This window comes from Balaenoptera borealis (assembly GCF_965194805.1).
Source record: "Balaenoptera borealis genome assembly, chromosome: 6".
Taxonomy (NCBI): domain Eukaryota; kingdom Metazoa; phylum Chordata; class Mammalia; order Artiodactyla; family Balaenopteridae; genus Balaenoptera; species Balaenoptera borealis.
This window is the reverse complement of record NC_138863.1, coordinates 5,641,606-5,652,612: the sequence shown is the minus strand read 5'-3', so window position 1 is coordinate 5,652,612 and position 11,007 is coordinate 5,641,606. Positions and strand designations below refer to the sequence as shown.

General features: G+C 41.9%; 1 long non-coding RNA gene across 1 annotated transcript; it reads left to right on the top strand.

Moving 5' to 3' along the window:
• The first annotated feature begins 200 nt into the window (after nt 1-200).
• LOC309630405 lies at nt 201-10,690 on the top strand. The gene is made up of 2 exons (XR_014245646.1): nt 201-5,199; nt 5,301-10,690. It is a non-coding gene; the product is annotated as an uncharacterized lncRNA (long non-coding RNA).
• Nucleotides 10,691-11,007: the final 317 nt, after the last annotated feature.

Sequence of the window (11,007 nt, the reverse complement as noted above, 5' to 3'; positions counted from 1 at the left end):
TTAATAGAACAAAATAGAGAATTCAGAAATAGACACATGTAGATTTGAAAATCTGGTTTAATACAGAGATAACATTTCAAATCCTTTCCCTCCTGACTGGGGACAAATTCAGGTTTTCACTTGGAAAATAACGTACTTATAAATATTTGTCTATATGTCAATATATTTATATGTTGATATATTTATGTATAGCCTATTTATGTATAGCCTATTTCTACATTTCTATATCTTGCATATGTATTTTAAATACTTATTTTATATTTTTATACATTTTGTTTGAAAACTAGTTTATTATATTTGTTTATATATTCTACGTAGATAAATTTTTTTTCCTTCCAGTTTTATTGAGATATTATTGACATACAGCACTGCATAAGTTTCAGGTGTACCACGTAATGATATGACTTACATATATCATGAAACAACTATCACAATAAGTTTAGTGAATATCCATTATCTCTTATAGAATATCCATTATCTCTTATAGATAATATCCATTATCTCTTATAGATATAGATCCAATATCCATTATCTCTTATAAATGAAGGAAACAAAGTTTTTCCTTGTGATGAGAGCTCTTAGGATTTACTCACTTAACAGCTTTCATATATAACGTACAGCAGTGTTCATTCTATTTATCATGTGGCACACTGCATCCCTAGTACTTATTTATCTTACAGCTGTAAGTTTGTACCCTTTGACCACCTTCATCCAGTTCCCCCTCTTTCCACCTCCCACTTCTGATAACAACAAATCTGATCTCTTTCTTTTTTTTTTTCTTTTTTTCTTTTATTTTTTTATACAGCAGGTCCTTATTACTCATCCATTTTATACACAACAGTGTATACATGTCAATTCCAATCTCCCAATTCATCACACCAAAGACTAAATAAAGGTGAACAAAACATTTTCACCTGTATGGCACTTATAACTTGCACACATAAATGTAGACTATATATAGTATATATACGTGCATGTATATGCTTATATACGTGTATATGTATGTGTGTTTTGTATATATGTATGTATGTATTTGTACATGACATACATGACAATATGAGGAGATGCAAATGTCTGGTGGGGGAGGTGAGGAAGGCTCCTCGGGGGGAGACCTTACAAGGAAGAGGCTAGTCCAGCCCAAGCAGAGCAGCCCTGAAAGCCCACGTGGGAGGCCTGGAGGCTCCCCAGGGTCAAGATGTCAGAACAGTTCAGTGTGACAACAGAAAGTGGTCCACGGCAGGGAGAGGCCCGCAGCAAGGGTGGAAATAAATGGTAGAGTCCAAGCTTGACTGTCAAGGGTGTACGACTAATCCTAACTTGCGAGGGAGCCAGCAAATATCATTGAAAGGAGGACAGAGTCGGGACACGACCGGGTGGATGCTAGCAGGACCCTCTGGAGGACAGCTCGGAGACACAGGAACCAGAGACAAGCAGGTACGTCTGGAAGTCATTGCAGTGACCTGATCTAGACCAGAGGCTGAGAGCTTGGAGAGGAGGGATGGAAGCCAAGTTCAGGTGAGAAGCCTGGTTACTGACGGGAAGAGGGAAGAGGAAGTCAGGATAGGACGGGGTCACAGCCGGGTGCCCATGGCAACCGCCAGGGAGTGTCTTGCTTCTTAAACAATGATGCAAGGCCATTGCTATTTCTGCCAGGAGCCCCGTGGATGATCCCACCAACCAGCTGGAGTGGAGAACCACTGAGGTTCTGGGCCAAGGTGGCTGGAGGGGGTTCTGAACTGAGACAAAGGAGGAGGAAGAAGAGGTAATTGGAGGAAGCCAGATGGGCTGAGTTTGCATCAGGTCCTCCTGGAGAGGCTGGTTCATCCACAGGTGGGGGGGAGCCACCATCAGTCACCAGGAGGAGCTTCTGTCAGGTGTGATGGCACCTGTCTTAGGGAGCTCAGGCCACTGTGACAAAATACCAGAGACCAGGTGGCTTAAACAGCAGGCGTCTATTTCCTCACAGTCCTGGAGGCTGGACGTTCAAGCTCAAGGTGTGGGCAGGGCTGGTTTCTGGTGAGACCCTCTCGTTGGTTTGCAGGTGGCGCCTTCTCGCCACACCCTCATGTGGTCTGACCTCTTCGCACACACATACCTGGCTTCTCTTTGTGTCCTAATCTCCTCTTCTTATGAGGTCACCAGTCACATCAGATTAGGGTCCATCCTGACGGGCTTGTTTTAACTTAATCACCTGGTTAAAGGCCTTATCTCTAAATACAGTCACATTCTGAGATCCTGGGGGTTGAATTTGGGGGGAACATAATTCAGCGGGTAAAAGCATCTTAGTGGTGGACAAATTAACCAGAAGGCAGCTTTGTTCCCTGAGCCCTGAAGGGACCAGCTGCCAACAGGTTCCATCTGATAAGGAGCCGGTGACCTTCTTGTTTGGAGGAGGAGGGGCTCTTGCTGGGTGTGTATAGTGAACCTGCCCTCGGTCCACCCCCACTAGACCATGGATGAAGGGGAGGCGAAGGTCTGATGACTGCATCTCACCAGGGGAATAAAGAACATGCTTTTATTTCCTCAAAGTCAAAACAAGAACAAGTGCTTGCTGTGTGTCTGAGGTACCATCTCATTTCACCCTCACATCAGCCAATAAGCGATGTGTCTACTGTCACTCTCTTTGTTTCTAAGATGAAAAGCATGCTTGGCGTGGAGGCGTGACCTGCTGGAGGTCCCTCGGCTGGAAAGTGGTGATGCCAGGCCTTGACCTTGGCCCATCTGACTCTCCAGGGCCCGTGACTTTAACCCCCATACTGCAAACAGTATTTCTTTCGCTTAGAAACATTTCTAATTCTTTTAGAACCTCTTAAAGAAGTTCTTAAGGAATTCTTGGGTCAAGGAGGTGATCTTCTGTCAAAGTTTTCAAATTGTTTCTTCTCCCTGTGACTCTGAAAGCCCTTGACAGTCTTACAGATGTGACAGTGAAGAGCATCCCAGCTTGGATGTTCCCTGCGTGGCCTTACAGCAAGAACATGTGTAGTTTTCTCAGGTGGCCTCAACAGCGAGACAGAGAAGCAGAGGAGAAGTGATGGGCCCAGAGGTGGCTCAGAAAAGAGGTGGTGATGACCGATGAAGGGCCTTTTGATTACTATCTCCCAGCAACACCCAGGGGACTGTTCCTGAGAATGAACTGGGCTAAGTGACATGATCCAGGGGTTGCGAAGCGGTCCACACCTGGTGGTGCCGGCACAGACGTTGGGGGGAATAGAGAAGTCTCCCTGGGCATCCCAGCATGAACATGGGGAGAACAGAGCATCGAGGGCGTCATCACAGAGTTCCGTGTCTTTGTCCACTGTCAGCCAGGGACCAGTCACTTTCAAGGATAGAATGTCACCACTTGGTGGAAGATGGGTGGGTTGCCAACTTCCTGTAAGAAACATCACTATCATCCTGTGACACTGCCTCCGTATTCCACTTGGAAAGACAGGCATACAATCAGTATATTCCAAAGAGACTAATTACCTAGGGAAGTTGTTTTTAAAAAGCAATAAAAATTATACAGAAATCGGTGCTACCCACACTGGGCCTTGTAATAATAATAATACGTACAGGATTTTAGCTGAGGGGGTGGAGTTCTTTTTTTATATATATAAATTTATTTTATTTTATTTTTTTTATGGCTGCATTGGGTCTTTGTTGCTGCACGCAGGCTTTCTCTAGTTGCGGCGAGCGGGGGCTACCCTTCGTTGCGGTGCACAGGCTTCTCATTGCGGTGACTTCTCTTGTTTGCGGAGCACAGGCTCTAGGCACGCAGGCTTCAGTAGTTGTGGCACGCAGGCTCAGTAGTTGTGGCTCATGGGCTCTAGAGCACAGGCTCAGTAGTTGTGGCGCACAGGCTTAGTTGCTCTGCGGCATGTGGGCTCTTCGCAGACCAGGGCTCGAACCCGTGTCCCCTGCATTGGCAGGCGGATTCTTAACCACTGCGCCACCAGGGAAGTCCCAGGGGTGGCGTTCTTGAATTGCAAGTCTGTGACCCATAGAAGCAGAAGTGCAAAAAGCCTATAAAGTTATTTGCTGAGGAAATTTATGTTAAATATATTCTGTGAATATCCTCTTCTTATCTCCAGTGTGCAATAAGATGGAAATCATCAGGTATCTTTGGAAATCACCTTCAAGTTGGAAACATCTGGGTATTGCAGAAAATTGAATGAATTCACTGAAGGAAAAAATTACCTTATTTTTCATATATTGCCAACCAGGACAAGTATACTCAAATAAAATAAAAGTTCTTTCAGCGGCTGTCACAAGAAGCCATTAAAGAAAAATGTGGGCACCCTCATAGCAGAAACAAGTTTGTTTTTTAAGGTCAAAATAGATGAATTGAAAAGAATAATCTTTATTGCTAAACAGATATGCTCTCAGTCCTCCCCTGACTGACATCATTTATGGATATTTTCTCCACTTGGTGGATTATCTGTGGCCAAATTATAATTGCCCTTGGACGTTCCCTGGCCACCTGTACAAGCGTGGTCAAGCACAAGTCCAGCTTCCCGTGGGCAGATGGGCGAGGCAAGAAAGATCAGAGGCTGGCACAGTCACTCCCCAATCTGGGCAGGGGGTGTGGGATGGGAGGGGAGGCATGCACCCAGCTCCATTATAAATCACTTTGAGCTCATCTCTTGTTAGAAAACACACATCTTTCCTAATGGAATGGGCAACTAAGACCTATAATAATAGATGCTGTAAATATGCATAAACATCAGTTATCTTGAATTTCAAATATTCTTATAGGACAAAAATGGATATATTTTCCTTATTATTCATTCAAATAAATTCTAGTCTGTTTGTGTAATAATGAATTTCTTCCCCTTTCTGTGCTGACTCATTCTGCTTGCTGGAGCATTTCTTATTTCTCCTCCTGAAAGGACCTAGCGAGAGCCTGGAATCAAGACTGCTGGAAGGAGGGGCAGCTGTTGAGATTGAAGACAAGTACGAACCACTGTTTTCTTTTCAAGTTACCACCAGGTCTGGGTCTCGAGCCATCAGAGGCCCTGGGGACCCAGGGAACATCCATCTTATATTCTGCACCATATATGTCCTTGTACCACATTGGGTGCTTCAACACTAATGTTTGAAAGTTTGAGATCATGAGACGAATAATCATTAACCCAGACGAAATGTCTGGAGTTTCCCTGATTGAAACAAGTCAGGTGGAACCCACGAGAGGGATCACAGGAGAAGGCCCCGCAGGAAAGGGTGAGTTGACATTCATACCAGGCAAACTCGGGGTGGATGAGGGGGTCTCAACACTCCAGTGCAGAGCTGCTGTAAATAATCTGTGCCTTTCTTCTTTTTAGCCTCTACAGATAACGCCACCTAACATTTCAGCTTGACCATCTGCAGCATTGACAAAAAACTTGCAGAGAGCTATTATTTATTAAATATTTCAATGAGTGATATTATAATAACATTATAATATAGTTCATTGTCTCCATATGAAAAATGAGGGACAATGAAGACAAGAAAGTCTGTCACTTCTAGGTAACACAAGGAAAAGCTGAATGCAGACTCAGCTTTTCTCCGTGATGCGCAGGCAGCTTAACCTGTTCTCTGGATAAGACCTCCCCAGAGAGCGGGCCACACTCATGACACTCTCTGCTGTGTCCCTCCCCTACGCTTAGTATGTGCTCAATACATAATACCCAGCAAATTGCCATCAGTGTGAAAGCAACACTTTGCTTGGTCCATGGAGTCACATCCAAGGATGCAAAGAGGTGAAAGGAATTCAGATCTTTACTTCAGCGTCTCCAAAATGCCTAAGGGAAACAGACAACACGGAGAAGCCGACTTTCTTGAATGTCCTTGCCTTTTCTCTGTCATTATTCCTCTTGCTCCAGAACCAACTAGAGCTTCCTCAGATGTCATTCTTCTCCAAATAAGCCCCTCGAAATGCTTCCTCTGCAACCTGGCCACCATTACTCCTGACCTTCTCTTCTCCCTGCTATTCTACCAGAGCTTGTAGATTCTCTTCCCAATAGACACACTGTCTCTTTCAAAATTCTGACTACTTTCTCTATGCTTTGGGCTGTGAAAACACACACACACACACACACACACACACACACACAGAGTAGCCAAACTGGAAAAAAGAAAGTAGTAGGTACAGCAAGAATTTCCCCACGCAGAATGGTGGTGGTCACATGGTGGACTTGGACTCTGACATGAAGATATTCTCTATTTTGTTTCGGGTCAGCCACTACCTCTGGGCTCTCTGCCCTGGGGACACCTGCAGAGGTCTCAGCCAAAAGGAGCTGCTTTAGGGAGTTAGAGGTGCCCATTATTTTATTTGTCTGTTTGTTTTGTTCTGGTTTTGTTTTCCAGAAAGGTTTGACTTTCATTTGTTGTTTCGTCCACATGAAAGATTTCTGTTTAATATTCTAATTTTGAAAGTCTTATATTTGCCTGTTGTAGTATAGCCTACACTATGAAATCTAGCGCTCTTACTGTTTGTCTTTTAAATTATCTCTTTACTGTCCTGGTTTTATCTTTATCTTGTTTATCATTGTCATGGGTTGAATTATGTCCCATTCCCCCAAATTCATATGTTGAAGTCCTAAACCCCAGTATGTCAGAATGTGATAGTATTTGGAAATGGGGTCGTTGCAGATGTAATTAGTTAAGAGGAGGTCATGCTGGAGTAGGGTGGGCCTTAATCTAAAATGACTGGTGTCCTTATAAAAAGGGGAAATTTTGACACAGAGGTGCATGCAGGGAGAAGGCCATGTGAACATGAAGGCTGAGATCAGGATGACATTTCTGAAAGCCAAAGAACACCAAAAGTTGCCAGCAAACCACCAGAAGCAGGGGAGAGGCCTGGGACAGATTCTCTTCAGAGCCTTAGAAGAAACCAGTCCTACTGACACCTTGATCTTGGACTTCCAGCCTCCAGAACTGAAAGACAATACATTTCTGTTGTTTAAGCCCCCAGTATGTGACACTGTGTTATGACAGCCTTAGCAAACTTATGCAATCATTTTAAAGTATTTTATAGTTTCTTTTCACTTTTTTTTTAACCCTTGCATTTAGTCTTGCTATCATTACATCCCTGTTTTTTCTTAAAGTCTGATTTTATTTATCTGAACATATGAATCTTTTATTATTTCAGACTTCATCTCTCTTGGTCCCTTTATTTTGTTTATGTTATTATTGGGCCAGATGTTACCTTTTGCCTCTGGTCCTCTCAATAATTTGCACATTGGTTTTACTAAATTTGTCACCATCATCAACATGATTTCTTCTCACGCTGTACTTTGTATGATGTTCACAAGAACTGTGGCTATCACAGTGTGTACCCCACAAGTACCTGGCATGCTTGGTACTTTTTTCCCTTTCTCTCTGCTCCCCAATTTCCCTTCATGAATCTTCCATCTCCTTCAATGATGATTCTCTAAAATTTTTCACCTTGTTTATCTCGAGACTCTCAAGCCAAAAATTTTCTCCTAGGACCATTATGATTCTCCTTGCACAGATGAAACATTCGGTGATTGGAACGTGTGGTTTTCAGACGTCATACACCATCAAGGCCCTTTTGGAGGAGGAGCCACTTCACAGGCCCCGAGCTCAGGCAGCCCACGCCAGGTTTAATGTTCTGCTCTTGCATTTTGAACTTCCTTGTTTCTGCACTAGGCCCTGCAAATTATGTAGCTAGTTTTGTTTGGAGAGGAGCCTTTTCTAAAATCCATACACTCATATCTTTGATCACTGGATGCTGAGAAAATTGCACACACTTTGCGCCCTATGACAGCAGGTCCACCAGGAAAGGACCGTCCCTGTGGGGCTTGGACAGGATGTTGCTGAATTTCCTGCTTGGTTTTCATGGAAGGAAGCCCAATAGAGACTCTGTGATCAGGCTCTTTAAAGCGTTCCTAGGCAGCCTGCCTTGAAAGTGGTATGTTTCCAGTAGGACTGGAATGCATCAATATGCAAAAATATGTTTTTGCAATCTCCAATGCCTGAAGGAGAAGACTGAACAAAAAAGAATCCTATAGTACAGTGAAGGGCTGTTGGATGACATTTCAGCTCTCAAAGATCCCCCAGGTCTGCAGAATTGGTAAACTTCATGCCCCCAGTCCCCCAGCACCTGTGTCTCCTATACACCCTACATCACAATGCCTCTTCCCCCACTTCTGCCCACAGACCAGTCTCAGCTTCAACCACTGGTTTACGGTCCATCTTGACTAACTTCCTGCCCTAAGTCCCTCCCAGAGTCAAGGCCCATCTTGAACCTCTGGTTAGATCACTCCCTCCCTCCTGTTCTTTCCAGACCCCTTCCCTTTGTGCCCAGGATGTAGCAGGACAGAATCCTAGAAACACAGCTCCTCTCTCTAAGTGGATTCCGTGCAGATCTCTCATTGTTCTGCTAGGACTGTCAGCAAGCCTCCCCACTACGCTTCTCCCTGGATTTCTCACCACTGAACAAAGCCAGCCTCACCAACCCAATGGGGGGGTCCCTCGCTGAACAAAGGGCTTGACCCCCGACACAGATTCCCAGCATGCCCCAGTAGGTGCAAAAAGCAAAGCAGAACAGTACTTGTAAATGTGGAAAATGTGTTTGCATTGTCTCCAAAGTCTGAAAGGAAACTTTTTTTTTTTTTAAATACTGTAAGAGCTATCGGATCTTTCTCTTTCATACCCAAAATTTCATAAATATTTTGTTCTTGTTCTAACAAAGAAGAAAATTGTATTTCACATGCCAGATATTGTAAAGTTCATCTGGGAAATAAATTCTTAAGACTATCTATATCATTTTTGAAAAATAAAAATGGTGACGTGAGACATACTCTAAAGAATATTATAAAGCAAAACAATGATGACCAACAGTACAATGATGGCCCAGAAACAATTAAACAAAATAGAAATGACGAAAACACATGTTACAAATAAAGGTAACATATGATAAAGGTAATATTGCAAATTAGTAAGGAAATGAAAGATTTTTTCATCAAAATCATATTTGTACAATTGGCTAAGGTTTTGGGAGATATGATTAAGTCCTTACTTTTCATGTTAAACCAAAATGAATTTCTGACAGATGAAGGATTTGTACCCTTAAAAATTTATCCAAAGCCATAAAAATAAGAGAATACTGGTGAAAGATTTATATTACATGAAACTGAAATGGGGACTTAGAAACTCAACACCAAAGACAGACAGGTAGGTCACCGGGACGGTTTCAACCAGGATTGCCAGACATTTACGAGGCCAGAAACACAGCGTACACGTGACGGCCTGCATATCACACGTGTAAATATCCGCAAGTTATAAAACAAATTAACACATTGTTAAGTTAAATATGATGTATCCTTTTAACTTGACAAATATACTATCACAGCAAACAACAAAAGCAAAAAAATTTGCATAAAGCCATGGTGTTTATATGACTGGAAGTTGACAAAATATCAAAAACCAAACTTAACCATTATTGCATTGTGTCTGGATGTTCTGTCACCAAGCCAGCAATATTTGGGGAAGTCATACAACAAATGTGTGCATAATTAACATGTTATATTTATTCAATAAAATTATTTTCTTGTTTTCACTTCTCAAAAATCACTATATTATTTTTTCTGCATAAGTTGCATTCCATTGATACTAATGATTTAAAGGATTAAAAAATAAAATTTAATTGCATTCCAAATGTACAAAATTTGAACTATTTTCTTCAAAATAGAAACTGAATGAAGATAAAACATCTAAAATTATTTTCGTGAGTTTTCAAAGAATATTTTTCTTCTAAGATCGTCAAGATTTTAATTAAAATTAAAAGACAAAGTTTCTACCATATGACTCAGCAATACCACTCCTGGGCATATACCCAGATAAAATCATAATTCAAAAAGATACATGAACCCCAATGTTCACTGGAGCACTATTTACAATCAGGACATGGAAGCAACCTAAATGTCCAACAACAGAGGAATGGGTAAAGAAGATGTGGTACATACCTACAATGGAATATATTACTCAACCATAAAAGGAACGAAATTGTACCATTTTCAGAGACGTGGATGGACCTAGAGACTGTCATACAGAGTGAAGTAAGTCAGAGAAAAACAAATATCATATAATACTGCTTATATGTGGAATCTAGAAAAATGATACAGATACACAGATGTAGAGAACAAACGTATGGATACCAAGGGGGGAAAAAGGGGGATGAATTGGGAGATTGGGATTGATATATATACACTATTGATACTATGTATAAAATAGATAACTAATGAGAACCTACTGTGTAGCACAGGGAACTCTACCCAATGCTCTGTGGTGACCTAAATGGGAAGGAAATCCAAAAAAGAGGGGATATAGGTATACATATAGCTGATTCACTTTGCTGTACAGCAGAAACTAACACAACATTGTAAAGCAACTGTACTCCAATAAAAATTTAATTAAAAAATTAAAAGGGTTGGGGCTTCCCTGGTGGCGCAGTGGTTGAGAATCTGCCTGCCAATGCAGGGAACACGGGTTCGAGCCCTGGTCTGGGAGGATCCCACATGCCGCGGAGCAACTAGGCCCGTGAGCCACAACTACGGAGCCTGCGCGTCTGGAGCCTGTGCTCCGCAACAAGAGAGGCCGTGATAGTGAGAGGCCCGCGCACCGCAATGAAGAGTGGCCCCCGCTTGCCACAACTAGAGAAAGCCCTCGCACAGAAACGAAGACCCAACACAGCAAAAAATAAATAAATTAATTAATTAATTTAAAAAAAAAATTAAAAGGCAAAGTTTAAACTCATGGTTACAAGAATTTTAAATCACTATTATCTATGAAGAACTGAAACTTCAAATTTATTTTTATTACATCTTACTAAATATTTTAATAAAAACAAAAGCATGTGCAAGTCCAACGTTCACTGTTCTTGTTGTGAATAGAAAGAAACGGAATCATCCTTTACACCCGTTGTACTTACACGTGTGTGTGTGTGTATGTGTATGATATTAATCCTTACAGAGAGTAATGTGTGTATATATATATATATATAAGTATATATATATATATATATAT